The 16,654-nt window shown below is 38.0% G+C and overlaps 1 protein-coding gene across 1 annotated transcript in view; it reads left to right on the forward strand.

Moving 5' to 3' along the window:
* The window catches only part of ATP6V0E1 (ATPase H+ transporting V0 subunit e1), a 44,962-nt gene extending 42,445 nt beyond the window's left edge, over window positions 1–2,517 (forward strand). The window contains exon 4 of the mRNA XM_072630984.1: window positions 1,981–2,517. The gene's annotated coding sequence lies outside the window, so the exon portion shown is untranslated. The remainder of the gene's footprint in view (window positions 1–1,980) is intronic.
* Window positions 2,518–16,654: the final 14,137 nt, after the last annotated feature.

Genomic DNA, 16,654 nt, shown 5'->3' on the forward strand with positions numbered 1-16,654 from the left:
TTAGTACTGAAGATGATGAGCCTGGCTAATATTCTTCAGTTTGGAACCTCTCTGTGAGACTTGAAAGGACTGGCCTACAGCTCTAAAGATCCTCCACATAAGTATATACATGCTTTATCTAGCCTCAAGATCTTCCATATCCACTTTACTATATAGTCTGATACATAATCTGAATTTACAGAACTTAGATTTTTGGATCATAGGATTTAAAGTAGAAAGAGGCCTTAGAAAAATCATGTGGTCCAACTCTCTTATTTTACACATGAAGAATATGGGACCCAGAGAGGAAAGGTCATTTACCGAAGGTCATAGCTGTAATAATTAACTGAGTTGGAATTTTTAACGTAAATACTTTGATTCCAAATAGGGCTCGTTCTACTATACAAAGAATCTTAGTGTTGGAATGGACCACAGAGGCTACCCAATCTAACCTAACATGTTCAGGAGTGCCCTGTGCAGCCTCCCCAAGAGGTGGTCATGAGCCTTCCCATAGAAAGACCTAGTTAGTACTGGTCAGAGGCAAACTCAGGTTTTCTAAGAGATAGAAAATAAAATTCATTTGGCCTTATCCCATACCGTCACTTCATTTATTACCCTTAAGAATTATATGGCACTTCACTATTCTTAAGAATGACCTAGATGGTAGAAACAACCCATAATTAACCTGACTGGGTTTGTTTGTTTTAACTTTTATCATTATTATTATTTTTCAACTAAGTACTCATTTCTTTTCCTTCCTACTCTTCCCCCCCCCATTTGGAAAAAAAAGGAAAAATACCTATTCTAACAAAAAATATTCTTAAAAACAAATTTTCTTATTGGTGATATCCAAAAATGTTTGAATCATTCTATACCCTGAGTCTATCACTAGTGTGTCCAGAGGTGAGTAGAATGTGCCATAGTCACCTCTCTGGAATTGTTGTTTGTCATTCACTACATTGATCAGAATTTTTAAGTCTTTCAAAATTGTTTGTCTTCACAATGTTGTATAAATTTTCTTCTGGTTCCATTACTGTACTTTGGCTGAGTTCCTACAAATCTTCATAGTTTTCTCTGAAAACTGTCCCTTTTAACATATTTTAATGGTGCAGTAATATTCTGTTAAATTCATATACCATAATTTGTTCAGCCATTCCCCCAATTGATGTGCATCCCCTTTGTTTTACAGTTCTTTTGTATATGTGGGTCTTATTCCTCTTAATTTGATCTCTCTGTGGTGTATACATGGCAGTAGTATCATTGGTCAGAAGGTGTGCCACACTTCAGTGATTTTTGGCTGCTAGGTTTTTAATGCTTTTATTTTATAGTTTTATAAGGATAAGGATCTCAACTTTAGACTTTTGAAAGCAGGAATTCTACTCTGCTTGCCCCCTCCCTCATATTTGTTTAAACAAGAATGGACAGCAAGCAAGAGGACTATTAAGAAGCTGAACCCAGAAACGAGAAATATTCTTATCATTAACTGCACCTGTAGTAATCTTGTTTTCTACTGCAAGAGATGACTAATTTATCATTTAATTTGATTTGAATTTGCATAGATTTCAGTATCACCAATCTTGTCCCTACTGTTTTTTTAATTATATATTCCAGGTACCAATTATTGTTGTCAAGTATGTTAAGATTTTAATTTGATTGTAAGATAACACCCCTTGTAAAAGCCAAGTATTACTTCAGATATAGAATCAGGAGATTTTTTTGTCCATCCCCTTCATTTCACACACAAGGAAACTGAACCCCAGAAAACTTACTTGATTTGTCCAAGATCATATAGGTAAGTAGAAAAGCTAGGATTTGAATCCAGATTCTCTCACTTCAAAGACAACACACTTTTTTTTCTATGCCATATGTGATTTTATTCATTTTTAATTACTGACCTGATTAACTTTATGATTCTCTCATTGTCCTCATTTACTAAGTGAATTTTTTTCTCAAGAGAACAGGGATTTAAGAGCTAATAACTGGAATGGTTTTATTTTGCAGGTAAAGAAGATACATCCTCTTCATGTTAAAGCACCTGTTAATTCAAAGACTGCCTTAACTCATCTGTTTGGAGACAAGCCGACTTAAATATTTATACTCTACTTGAATTTTCATCTTATTCTAAAGTTCAGTATTTTTTTTTCTGTTGCATACTTTTAAAAAACTTATTCTGTCAACCGGTGTGCCTACTTTATCTAAAGAACATGCCAAATACACCAAAGGTATATGAACTCTTCTGATGCTGAAGAATGTGATTTTAGTGAAATATATTATTCTCTTTTCCCTGCTCATGTCTAAGAACTTGAAGATCTCCTCCCCCCACTATAAACCACATTAAAAATAAATGATGTATTTAAGACTCCTACAGTGAGATGAATGGCTACCATTTTATTAATCGCTAGGAGATTATGTTCGGAGGAAAAATGTACCCTAAAGGTTTTGGAGCTGTATCAAGCTGTATTTTCCAAAGAGTTTAAAGTTAAATTTCTCTCTTCCTTTGGAATAAATTATTTTTTTCTGTTTTCTACAGAAGTCTGATTTCAGTGTTTGTGATTTTTCTTTTATAAGAACTATTTGTATCTTCAGGTAACTTAACATGTTGCTGATTTTGTAACTTTAAAATTTTAACTTTGGAAAACTTCCTGAATTTCTTGGCTTATTGATGCAAATAGCTTTCATGGGATGCATGAAAGAACATATATTCACTGAAGAAATATTTATTAAGTACCCACTATGCCGTGGGGAAGAAAGGCATGGGAATTTTTGATAAGACATGGTGGAGCTTACCACTGTACTGAAATAATAAGAAACAAAAATTGATAAATATAATATGAGAAATCAATTTGTGTTGCAAAACAAAATGAAGGATCAGGAAAGGCTTGGGAGAGGAAGGGAATAGATAGCATTTGGGTCACAGAATTTGAGAGCTGAAAGAATCCAATCCTGACACAAATGGAGTACTCACTACAACCTGCTCAAAGTGGTGTTTGAATGTCTCTCAAAGAGTACAAACCCCATAACTTCTCAAGGCAGACCATTCCATTTTTGGACAGCTCTAATTGTTAGGAAGTTTTTCTTGACACTGAAACCTAAAGCTATCTCTTTGAAATTTTACCCAGTGCTCTTGGTTCTGCCCTCTGGGACCAAAAAGGAAAAAAATATCTAATCTCACTTCCATGTTAATAGCCTTTAAATGCTTAAAGATGGCTATCATGTCTTTCTCCCCTCTTCTCCACCCCCCACCCCCACCCCCTGCCCAGTCTTCTCCAGGCTAAGCATGCCTTGTTCCTTCAACCAATTTTTATATAAGGGGGACTCAAGGCCCATCCTCATCCTGCTTGTCTTCCTCTGGATGCTATTAATATGTTAACATCAATATCCTTCTTAAACCATGGTGCCCAGAACTAAACACAGTATCCCAGGTGAGGTTTGATAAGGGCGGAATACAGTGAGATTATCACTTTTCTATTCTTAGAAGGTACATACCTCAATGCAGCCCAACATCAGATTAGCTTTTTTAGCTGCTACCTCACATTGCTGAGTCACTGAGCTTTCACTCAGTCATTTTCCTCACAATTGCCATCTACCCAGTCTCTCTCATGTTGTACTTGAAAAACATACTTTTTTCTACCAAATTGCAAGATTTGGGTTTAGGTGGCATAGCACGGGGTAGGGTCAGAAAATAGGATAGTAGCCATGAAAATAAGAAAGATCAGTATAAAGTTTTGACTGGAATGGGAAGCAGGAAACACCATGTATGGAGACTTGCAATAGTGCAAGCAGATAATATTTAGAGTCTTTACTAACATGGTGATAGTGGGGATAGATAAGAGTGATTGAAGAGATAGATTAGGATTTCAGAGATGTGAAATGAAACAAAGGAATGAGAAAAGTTAAAGATGGAAGGAGATTTTGACCATGGGAAACTGAATGGTAGTGCCACAAATAAATGATAAAGTGTAGAAGAGTAGTTTTTGGGGGACAATAAGCTCACTTTGAAATATTTTCAGTGTTGGGAGAATATAAAGAGATGTATAATGTAGTAATACCACTACTCCTAGGTTCTTAAAATGGAGTGAAATGTGCACATAAATCACTAAGATGCAAGGACTGTCTGTGACTAGTGGCATGAATTCATGTTCTTGTGAAGTTCGAAAGGGAGAAGCAACTTCTATCCCAGGGCAGGGGCTGGTAGTGAGGGAAGGCTTTGCAGAATGAACCAGGCATGAATAGATAGGATTCTAGGTAGTTCTTCCATCTTACGTAGTAGAAATAGTAGAACAGAACTCTTAAGATTATTGGTAGCTGAACCATTGCTCATTCTAACCCTGAAATATTTTTTGAGAAATTAAACACGTGATCTAAACTTACCCTCACCAGACTCTCAATTTTTTGACAGTCAGCCAAGACTGGATTTCCTGTTTTTCAGTTTATACTTTTCTGTCCATCCTATCTCACCAAAGCCATTGCTTGTTCTGAGAAAGAAGGGGAGGCAGTCACAAGTTTGTATTAATGAATTCTGGTCTTAATGTTTTCCACTGTAGTTTTATTCAAATATAAAAGCCTTCACTGGTATCAAGCAAGCAAACATTTATTAAAAATTACTGACCAGGTACAGCACTATATACCAGGGATATAAAACCAAAGGTAAAAGAGTACTTGCTCTTGGTGGGGAGCTCGGGAAACATGAACACTCTTTGAGGGACCCAGGAATTGCAAGAGGCATATATTCAGAAAGAATACATCCTGGTAAAGGCTTAGCAAGGGCAGACAGTGGAGTGGTTGTACTTCCAGTGCCTCCCCTCTGGGACTGCCTTCCATTCATCCGTCTGTCCATATTTTTTATGTGTATAGTTGTTGGTATGTTGTTTCAATTAGAAAACGAACTCCTTGAGGGCAAGTAGCATGTTACTTGCATCCCCAGTGCTTAGCAGTGTCTGGTACATAGTAGCACTTAATATTTGATTGAACAGTTAGTTTCCTCTAAGAAGCTAGGTTGTGAAGAGCTTTGAATACCAAATGTCTTTGATATCCTAGAAATAATGAGGTTTAAGTTTATTCAGGGAATGGTGGAGTTTGAGATGGTAAAAGTGGTACTTTAAGGTTGTTGGCACCTGTGTGGAGGATGGTTTAGAACAGGAAGATATTTGAAGCACGGACACAAAATAGGAAGCTATAGTCCTGTACAGTTAGAGTTGATAAGCACTTAATAAGTGCCAGCTGTGTACTTGGTACTGTGGTAATGCTACAGATACAAAGATAGGCACACACAAAAAAAACAAACCTAGCCTCTGCTCTCAAGGAGCTCACTGTTTAATGAGGAGACAACATGCAAGCAACTTTTTTTTTTTTTTTTTTGGAGAGCCTTGCTGTCCCCTGCCATTTCAAGATGACTGCCTGTAACTCCTCTACCTATTTGGAAGTATGACTGAAAAAGATATATACCAGATAGGATTATCTATCAATATCCACAATTGTTCAGGCACTAATCATTAGAATTGCCAGCACCCATATAATTGTGGATGTGTAAATGGTAAGGATGGACTTACGTGAAAGATGTGTTGCTAGAAACAAGATTTGGTTACTGATTGTATATGTCAAGTGAATCAGAGTAAAAGACAGGAATGGAGGCTGAAACTGAGATTGGGAAACTGGGTGATGAAATACTGTGGGGTTCTCAGCAGTAATAGGGAAATGTATTCTTAAGAGATTGGAGATGGGAGGAAACAATGAATTGTGTTTTAGTCACGTTTATTTTGAGATGCCTATGGGATGTCCAGTTTGAAATATCCAGTAGGCATTTGGTGGTGATGGTCTGGAGCTTTATGGACAGACTGGGACTCCCAGATATTTAGATTTGTGAGTCATCTGCACAGAGCCAGTAATTGAGTCCCGGTGACTGAATTGATGACCTCCAAGTTAGAAAATGTAGAGAGAAAAGAATAAGGCTGAGCCATGGGATTAACAATGATGATGACCCAACTGAAGAGACAGAGTGGTGAGATAGGTAAAAGAAGCAATGTTTCTTAAGTCTTATGAAATCCCATCAAAGAGAGAGCACCCAGGAACAGTGTCACATGCTGAAGGGAGGTCTAGAAAGATGCTTATCTAATTTGGCAATTAAGAGATCATCGGTCATTTAGGAATGAGCCCTCTCAGTTGATGGATGAGGGCAGAAGTCAGATTGCGGAGGATTTAAGTGTGAGAGGCTAGGAAGTAGAAGCATCAAGTTAGGAAGACTCTCAAGAAGTATTGCTAAGAAAAGGAGAAATAAAGGAAAATTGCTAAGAGGGACGGTCGAATCAAGTGAGAGATTTTTTGTGGCTGAATTTGGGGTTTTTTCGGCTCTGGGAGAGGGAAGAGTATGTTGATAAGGGAAGGCTTTCCACATGTTAAAATTCTGCAAAAGGCTCTCTACAAAGGAAACTTTGAATTTCCTTACTAGAAATGAACAACTAGGGGTTTTTTTGAGGGGGAGGAGGGAGAGTTTTTATAATTTTTTAAAGGCAAAACCATAAAATAGATGGAAATGTTTTACCATATATTGTGGTCTCTGGCATTTGAAAATAAGTACCTGTGATTCCTCTAAACACACACCCTCACCCCCACCCCCACCCCTTTAATTTGAAGCTGCAGCCCATTAATCTCTGTAATTGTCTTTTAGACTTGCAGTCAGCCTAGATTTTCAGAAAGCAGTCTGGATCGCTGCACGTCAGCCGGTCTCTCTTGCTGCTGCTGTTTTCCAGAAGCTAAGCTGCTTTCTTTTGAAGCTACCAAACTCCCCACATGTTTTGGGAGTGCCACTGTGTACCAGATGCTGTAGCTCCATCTTTAAAATGTTTCTTCTTGTCTCATTGTTTGAAATTTCTCTTATCCATATTCCAAATTCAGTTTGGTAGAGTTACAGTATGATATCGTTGCACTGCCATATTCCTAGATAGATTGTGTTTCAGAATCTTTTATTTTGGTGGTGATTTTATCATGCCATATAAATATTATGTTGTGTTGCATTGGCTTGAGAAGTCGAGGGTAACTTCTGTGTCACATCCAGATCTATGAACGTTATACATAAAGTATCCGTAGGATACATAGTATCCAATGATACTGTGTTATATCAGCTAATTCTCACTTTCAGCTACTGCTGTGTGCTTGGAAGTACTAATACTTTACTGAAGTATCATTCAGTTAAACTCATTGAGAAGTACACTTGATTAATTACGGGTTCCAGAGAATATAGGTTTCTTGAGAGTAATCACTTTTTGGTTTTTGTTAGCTCCAGCCCTTAGTAAGTACTTTTGATAACTTTAATTAAATAGTATCTAAGGTTATAGTTGTACATAGAAGGTACGTGAAAAAAAGTTATATAAGCTTAATTTAAATTAGCTGTTGATAATTATACTTTGGGACACTCAGTCTATCTAGAAGTGGATTTTTGAAAACAAGGGAGTCAGAAGGAAAATTGACTTTGAGCTCTTAGCATTATTTGTCTCCTTCCAAAGTCTTACTCTTATTAGATGATACTTGCAGACTGTGCTAATAGAACATGAATTCTACTATCATAAGCCCTACCATAATGGAAAGGTTTCAAACATGGAAGGCAGACATTTCCTAAAAGGGAACCGCTAAGTGATAACTTTTTTTTTCCCCCAGAAATTCATGAAAATTATCTTCTAAGGTAAGGAGAGGGGGCAAGAACCTGGGTGGAGGAGAGAAACCATTAAATTCTTTCTGAGGAGCTGAACTTGAAAGTGCCATCCCTATGCTTTAATTCAGTAAAGAATATTCCATTTATTAAGCTTTGCTAATACTGTAAGGAAGGCAGAAGTCCCTAACTAAGACCATGCTTCAAGCTTAAAGGTCATTATCTTAAGTATCTTACAAAGAAATGAGCAAAAGACTTTTCCCTTAAATGTTGCACCGTGCTTAAACTTATTCATATTGAACTGATGGGGTTGAAAAGTAATGTCCTTGGCATTCAGTAGAGGCTGTCTCATCTCATGACTAGAAAGGGTGGTTCCTTTTAGAGTACTCTTGGAGGTAAAAACAACTTAGGGGCATAGGGCATCTTTTTATAAGCAGAGCCAAATACCAGTTTTGACTGAAATGATTGGGATGATTGTAAGTTCCTTACAAGATACGGACTGTGTCTACAATTCTGCACCCCCCTCAATACCTTGAATATAGTGGTTATTCAGATATTTTCAGAGTAAATAACACAAAAGCTCAAATAAGTCATAGGAAGGGGATGTGAGTAAAAGGCAAGTCCCTCAACCCTGAGAAAAGTGTGTGTATGTGTATGTGTATGTATGTATATATATACATATATATACATGAAATATGTAAGAAAACTATAAGGAGATTAATTTCACTTTGCAGGTCTTTGTCATTGAATCATTTTTCTGATAGTATCTCCAAGGTCTAAATTGGAAGTGTCTGAAATATTGGTTATCATCTCTGGCACCTTGTTTTTCTTTTTATCCCATATGCCTCTTCTCTCATGCACATTGTTAATTGAATGAACTCCTTTCGAGTCACTCCAACTTCTAAATCATCGTTACTGGAGCTGGAAGATCTTGAGTATCTAGTCCATCTGCCTTTTTTTTTCTTACAGATGAGAAAATCAAGTTTAAGAACTGTTAAGCAATTTGCTCCTCAGTATCCAGGGACAGAATCTGAACACAGGTCTCTTACTCAAGAGCCAAGACTCATTCTATTGTGTCACACTGCTTCCCTGTGTTCTAGCTTCAAATTTCAATTAAGAGCTTAAAGAATGGGATAGAGTGAGATAAACCACATGCAAAAAACTTTTATTGTAGGGGAAATTTGTTGTTCAGTTGTTTCTGACTTTTCAGGACCCCATGTGGGGTTTTCTTGGCAGAGATATTGGAATGGTTTGCTATTTCCTTCTCCAGATCATTTTAGAGAAGAGAAACTGAAACTAACAGGGTTAAGTGACTTGCCTAGGGTCACACAGCTAGTAAGTATCTAAGGCCAGATTTGAACTCAGGAAGATGAGTCTTCCTGACTCAAGGCTCAGCCTCTATCCACTTTGACCCTTAGCTACCCAGGAGAAATTAGGAAAGCAAAAAGGAGGTCAAAGCTTTAAGGAAGATATCATATTCAGTTGGGTCCCTTTTCCCCCTAAAATGCTTAATTCTTAAGGAATCCACATATGACTTGGAGAGACCTTAAAGGAAGAAAGAGACTTCAACAGCAATAGGTAGGGGTGGAAGATGCCATTCCAGGCATGGAGAAAGGGGTATATATACACAAAGGAGAAGGTTGTTCAAGAGAGGGAGAGGGTGGCCAGAGTCTCAGTTCAATTAGGCTGTAATACAGAATATGAGGTGAGACTAAAGTCACATTATAGAGAACCTTGGAAACCATGATCAGGAGTTTATATTTTTAGAATGGAATTGATTTGGAAAACCCAGGACCTAATTTCAAGGGAGAGGCTCATAAGGAAGTATTTATTAACTACTAAAGGTCAAATGGTAGCACTTTGTGGTTTCTTTATGAGGTATGATCAAGTCTCTTGAATGAATTAAGAAGCAACACCATAGGACCTTTAAAAGTCAGTTGTGTGAGTCCAGGAAGTCAGAATCAAGAAGGAAACCAGATGGAGATGAGATACATAGATACGTAGAGATGAAGGAGATGTTGCTAAAAGCTGCTTGGAGCTGGATAGAGGATGCAAAGAGGCAGCCACCACAAAGAAAGGAGTTGGGACTTCAAGAGCTGCTTGGGACTGCTGTTCGGATGCTGAAACTCCCTTCTTTTCCCCCAGTTATATGCCTAAACACCATTTTTTTTACTTTTATAAACAATGTTAACTATAGGCCTTTGCTAGTCAGGGTGTATTTACTGGAAATGCAGTTGGAAGGAGGCACTTGAGTGAGGAAACATTCCCAAAGAAAAAGGGGAGAGAGACAGAGCTTTAAAATACACACACACACACACACACACACACACACACACACACACACACACACACAAATTAAAGAACCACTGATACAACTTCAGAGTGAAAATAATCGACATAGTAAATGGAGTAGTGTGAGGTGTGAGGCAAATAAATAGGAGTAAATGCGCAACTGTCCTCACCACCCCAGCCCACTACTGCTACAGTTGATCTAGTAGATAATGGGAAGCCACGGAAGTTTTCTGAGTAAGGGAGTGATATGATCAGAGTTGTATGAAAGATCGCCATTAGTTTGTAGGGGGAAATGGAGATGGAATATACTAGAGACAGGAACATTAGTAAGGAGGGCATTACAGTAATCTAGGTGAGGAAAAGAAGAAGACTCAATTAAAGATGGTTAAAATGGGAATTCAAAGGAGGGAACTATAGCCCATAGAAGAGAGACTGAAGACATTTAATCTGATGTGTGAGGCTAAAGCAGAAGAAGGACTTCCTTACTGAGTTGTAAACTCTGACTATCTGTGTCAGCCTTAGAATTCCTAACATAAGTACAGTGGCTTACACATAATAATTAGTGTTTAATGTAAGTTTTGTTGATTAAATGACTATACTAGCTTAACTGTCAGATTCCTCCTTGGCTTGACATGGGCTATCCTACAAGGTAGGAACAATATTTCCTGTGCCTTAAATCTCAGGAAAATGCCCCTCATCTATCAAATTTCTCAAGATTTAACCTGCAACTACATTTTCCTAAAGAAAGCACTCAGAATTCCCAATTCCAATTGCCTATGATGTTTCTTAAAAATTGGTCTTAAACAGGGCAACCAATTCTCCTGGGTTCTTAACCAAGGAACCATGAGCTTTTTTAAAAAAATATTTTACTATTTCAATATAATTTGGTTACCTTTGTAATACTATGGCACTTCATTTTATGCACTTAAAAACATTAAAAAAAAAAGTCCCTACTCTTCTATTTATTACCAGTGTGACCTTGGGTACGTCCTTTCCCTTCTCTAGGTTTCAGTTTTTTCCTTTGATCTCCAAATTCCATTCTAACCAAAATAATATAATTAGGTATGGTTGCACAGATATGGGAAACAGAACTTTGAGTTCAGGAAGTCAGCTATCTGATAGTACCCTATCTTTACTTCCAAGGTTCCAAACAGCTGTTACACATCAGCCTGGGAATCTGTCACTTACTGACATACTCAAACCATAAGTATCAGCCTCTAAAAATCAGCTGTCTGAAATTGGTGGTTTTCAAAATGGAGTCTGAGGACTACTCTCTTATCATGTTGTTTTCTTTTTTTTATGACAATGTTTATGTTTTGATTTCTGGCATGATTTAATTATTATGTCATTCCTACAGTGTCTCAAAACCTATTTCCATTCATTCTGGTATGTGTACAGAAGCCCCACAGGATTTTTTGCTGCTTTTGTTTTGACTTATTTATTTCTTGGGGTGTCTTGCCTTCAGCATATTCTCCCTTGACACCAGATGTAAAAGTAGGTCCCCTTTCACTCATTTTATTACATTTCATTTTTTTCCTCCACAGATTCCAACAACAAAGCCTCATCATGGTGTGGTGGTACTGGGTGTCAGTATAGCTACAAGAATGCTGCTTTTGGTATCAGAGAATACTAACCCTGCCACTTACTCCCTGTATGACCGAGGCAAATCATTTAACCCCTGTAGGCTTCAGTAGCCTCACTGGTAAAATAGGATGGTGTACTTAGATGATCTTTTCTTAGAAGTTCCCTTCCATCTCTCATCCTACAGTTCAATTAGCTTAAATCTGTGCATCAGAGTTCCCATGCTAGAAAAACTTCAAGTGTGATCTCGGCAGCGTACTGCTTTCCTAGGGCCAACTCAGCTAAAGACAAAAAGGGTTGTTGTTGTTTGCTAGTAGGCTGGCCAAATTCTTTGGCCACTACAACCTATGAAACAGAAAAATACAAGATGGCTCTCAGCACTACAGAGTCTCTGACTTCGGTGATGTGGCAGTGTCCGAAGGTGGGGGAGGGGAAAGAAAGAGTGCTATGAATCCGTTTTCAGAAAGTATGAACATTAACTTTTGGTTTCTAAAAGTGAGACCTCTGTCCAGTGACCAACAAGGAGAATTAATACTGGAGGATCTAAATTGTATCAATCTTGATATTCTTGCTATAAATAAAACACAAAGAAAGAAGGAAATTGCAGTTAAATGGAATGATGGAGAGACCAAAGTTTACTAGAATAAATGGAAGGCTCATTTCTATACCTAATGAACACCTGCCTGAAGAAGAGTTTTGGGAGATGTTCAGCAACACATAAGCTCTCAAAAAATAAAACTGAATGTTCTATGAGGTAGGAAACAATTAGTTACTGATGTGATACTCATTTTCAAATCAGCTTTCTGTGTACAGTCAGACCACAGACTTGTTAGAACAGAGATCAAAATCAATACCAAGGAAGAATAAAAATAAGAGGATGTGGTACACAATCGAGGCATCTCCAACCTGACCTATTTAAAGTAACGATTACTGTTAAGAAAGTGGAAAAGAAATAAAGGAATGGACATCAGTACAGCCTGCCCATTTTTCTTAAAATATTTATTTATAAATGACCACAAGACAAAAAGAAGCTAGCAGCTCTCAGACAGCAAAATATTTTATCTCCTTACTAATTCAGAAGAGGGAGTAGCCAAAGGTAACAACAGTTTAAAATATAAAGTTGTTTATAAAAATCTTAATTGAGGAAGATGTTAGAAGATTGTGGTAGTAGCACCTAATAAAACAGTAAGAAGCAAGTGAGGAAAAAACAACTTTATAGAAAATTTGTCTTGAAACTCAATTAGATCATGCTGAGAGCATCTAAGACTGAAGCTGGAAGGAAGACAATAAATGTTAAAAAAAGGAATAAACTTGTTGATTTCTTTAACAATTGTTAAAAAATTCAGTGATAGCAAAACCACATTTGACTCAAACATCATAGTCTTTATATAGTACATGAGAAAACAGACATGACATTAAACAATATTGATAGACAACAGATAGGATGGTCAATATTTGTACTCTGCCATTAAATAACAAATACTGAAATATCCATAGCACCTCTTTTTGTGGTAGGAAAAGAACTGGAAACAGTGGTACACATTGATTGAGGGATGACTAAACAAATTGATACGATTGCTATAAGAACCAACAAATATGAGACATTCAAAGGAACATGAGAAGACATATGAACTGAGTGAAATAAGCACCAGAAGAACAAGAAGTGCAATATAGACCCAAAAGTGAGTTGGACTATGGGTGCTTGTAAAGATCAGTCTTATTCCCAAAGAGGTGGTGACAAAACAAACCTCCCACAGAGAAGTGAGTAACTGTACACCCTGTCAGACTCAGTTATTGTTTCCCTTGATTTTACCTATCGTCCTTGATACAAAGGAGAGCTAAGTCAAAAGGAAAAAGGATATATGTAGAAACAACTGATATAAAATAATTAATATTTTAAAATATATATACATAAATAACAAAAATGAAGGCTTACTTAGGTTTGAATCCTACTCTCAACAGTTACGAGCTATGTAATCATTGACAAGCCTCAGTTTCCTCATCTATAAAGTGGAGATAGCTGCAATACCTACCTCCCAAGATTGTTGTAAGGTTTAAGTGAGATAACATACAGAAAGTGCTTTACAAACCTTAAAGCACTATATTATTATAGACCCAGTCTTGTCACTCTCATACTCAAATACCACTAATGGCTTCCTATTGCTTAATGAATAATCCTAATTTTGATTTTTAAGACTATTCAGAATCTAACTTCAACCTATCTGTTGGAGGTAGCCATGCTTTTCCTTCCAGACAAACTTCCATTTCCTATTCTCACCCTCCCTGCCTTGTATTTATGCCTTTGATCACACCTTGCAATGATTAGCCCCTCCATAACACAGCTCCAGTTTATTAAATCCCATCCCCTTGCAGGGTTAACTCAGGTGCTACTTCCTTTCCTAATCCCCCCCCCCCCCTTCCATGGAAATGATCTCTCCTTCCTCAAATTTCTCATAGCATTTTGCCTCTATCCTTTGTCTTATTCTCCCTTGTGTCATGCTTATTTTATGTCTAATCTCTATTGTCTCCACTTGGCACATGGTCTTACATTCATTAGGGGCTTAATATTTGCCGAATTGAATTGTATTCCTAAACAGATGATGACCAGGATATCATTTGGAAATCTTATTAACAGATCCTGTCTTGCTACACAAAGTGAGGATCCCTCGATATATTAAAAAAAAAAAAAAAACCAGAACAAAACAAAAAAACTTCACCAACCCTCTGTGTCATTATGTTAGGATTATGCAGAAAATTCATTTAGATTTAATTCTGCTCATGTAAAGAAGTACTAGCCTGGAGTGATGTATGTGGAGTATACCAAATAGATGAAGTCCTACTGTTCTTCTGTCCCTGCAGTTTGAGGCAGGCGGGTCATTGATTCTGATTCTTGTAGTATAATCTACCTCAGTGATTATCTCTGTGGTACTATTGGTCCTTCCTAGCTCCAGCATGGATACCAGGCTAACCCCTGAAATTTGGAACTCAGAACTGTCAGATCAGCCTTGATTAATCCGCACTGTTAAAAATGTGTTGATCCAAGGAAGGGTGTTGCCCACATGAATGCAAAGTGGATTCTATTTTTGGTAGCCATCAGTATCTTCACCTGATTTCCACAGTTGCCCAGTTCTGTTCCCAGTGGAGCTCTACACAGGATTGCCACCCAAGAACAGGCAGGGTAGATGGTTTGCAAATTTTATACTTGGTATGTGAGGTGAAGTTTTTACAAGATAAATTAATGCCTATGGTGTTCAGTGCCTTAGGTCTGGTGTTTACATTTCCATATTCACTTTAGCCAAGAGGATGCCAATGAACCTTACATTATACCAGGAATTCTTCATCTTTTTTTGTGTGTCATGGACCTCTTTGTCAGTCTGGTCAAATCTATGGGACCCCTTCGCAGAATAATGTTTAAATTTTTTTAAATATTTAAATATATTAAAATTCACAAGATTATAAAAGGAAACCAATTACATTGAAATACAGTAATCAAAAATATTTTTTAAAAGTTCAGGGATCCCAAGTTAAGAATAGTGGGATCAGTCAGTCAATAGATGTTTAATGGGGTTTCTGCAGCATTCAGAAAGGACTAGCATTTCTGATGGGAGGTTTTACTGAGCCCTTTTCAGAGTTGTTCATCCACCTTAGGTGTTTATCTGGCACTCAACTGTCACCTGTGGCTCCAAGAAGCTGTAGGATGAATAGCAGCCATACCCCAGTAAACCCTCTTGGCAGATACCTAAACCAGGTTGAGGGTAACCAGTAGACCTCAACTCCATCATTTAGTTAGGGGGTATCTTTCCCAAGCATGTGAAGACTTTCCATTTTGGAATGACCATGAAGGCAGCTGAAGCAGGTGCTGTGAAGTGCTTAGAGCTTGGTCACACATCAAAGACACCAAGGTCATCCATGGCATCCCAGGCTATCACCAGCCATCTTGACTTTTGTCTTGACTTCAGTGACTCTGGAAGAAAGTGAAGCTAATGATTTTGTGCAATGGCCTCACATAAATTCAGTTCACTTATGAGTCAAGACATCACTCCATGATGTCATTGGTCTTCTTCAAAAAGGAAGGACAAACAAACATTAAGCACTTACTATGTGCCAGGCATTGTGCTAAGCACTGGGGACACAAACTATGAAAAAAGAGGACAGGGTCTGCCTTAAAGGAGCTTACAGACTAATGGAGGAAGACCGCACACAAAAGGAAGCTGGGGTGTGGGGAGAGATGGTGAAAGTACAAATCAGAGAAGTCCCAAAATATTGTAGCCGTGTGAGAAATGAGGCAACGTCCTGAGCTGAAGTTCTTCCTTAAATGAAAGTTTTGGAGTTCATGGCTCCAAGCTGATGAGATGCAGTATCAAGGCTGATGGGAGCTTGCAAGATGATGAGGGTTTCTGAATAACGAACTTTCTGGACCATAGGAAAAGTCAGGTAAGGCCAGAGAAGTAGTGCAGCCCATAAGAAATGAGGAGAATCTAGAACTGGAAAGGACTTTCGAGAACATCTAGTCCCTCACCCACCCCATTTTACAAATAAGAAAATGAGTCTAATGAAGGAAAGTGACTTGTTCACACACCTGATCACTCATAGCTGAGCTTGGATTCAAATGTAAGTCTTGTGGACTCCAAATACAGTACTCTTTTCTTTATACCTCATAACAATATGCCCTTTTCCCCTGTCTAATGCATTCATACAATAATCCATTTCATATGTTAGGTTCCTGAAAGGGAAAGTTCACCTCTAAAGCCTAAAACCCCCAGATGTTCCTGTTTGGTCTTCAATGCTCAGGTGACACTATCACTGCTTTAGAGCAACCCAGGGAAGCTGGCCCCCTGAATTGGGCACAGACTTCCACGAAACTGGCCAAGAAAAGAAACAAAGAAATGCCTCAGTCTGTGGGTCAGAGGCTTTCATTCAGGTCTTAATTCATTGGAAGTAGGAAAGCAATGCTGAAAGACATTCACTGTTTTCCAACTCAGCCCTTGAGGATCAGCTCCCCATGTAGAAAGGAGCTCCTTCCCTTTCCTTTACCAGCTCTCCCGAAGACTGAACTTGTTACTAAGCCCTTCCTTCACTTTAAGGCCAGTAGGACCGCCCACACTTGTTTTCATCCCAATTTTATCTCCAACCAGCCAATTGCCCCTAAGACCCTATCCT

The sequence above is a fragment of the Notamacropus eugenii genome, chromosome 1 (assembly GCF_028372415.1).
Source record: "Notamacropus eugenii isolate mMacEug1 chromosome 1, mMacEug1.pri_v2, whole genome shotgun sequence".
NCBI classification, from domain to species: domain Eukaryota; kingdom Metazoa; phylum Chordata; class Mammalia; order Diprotodontia; family Macropodidae; genus Notamacropus; species Notamacropus eugenii.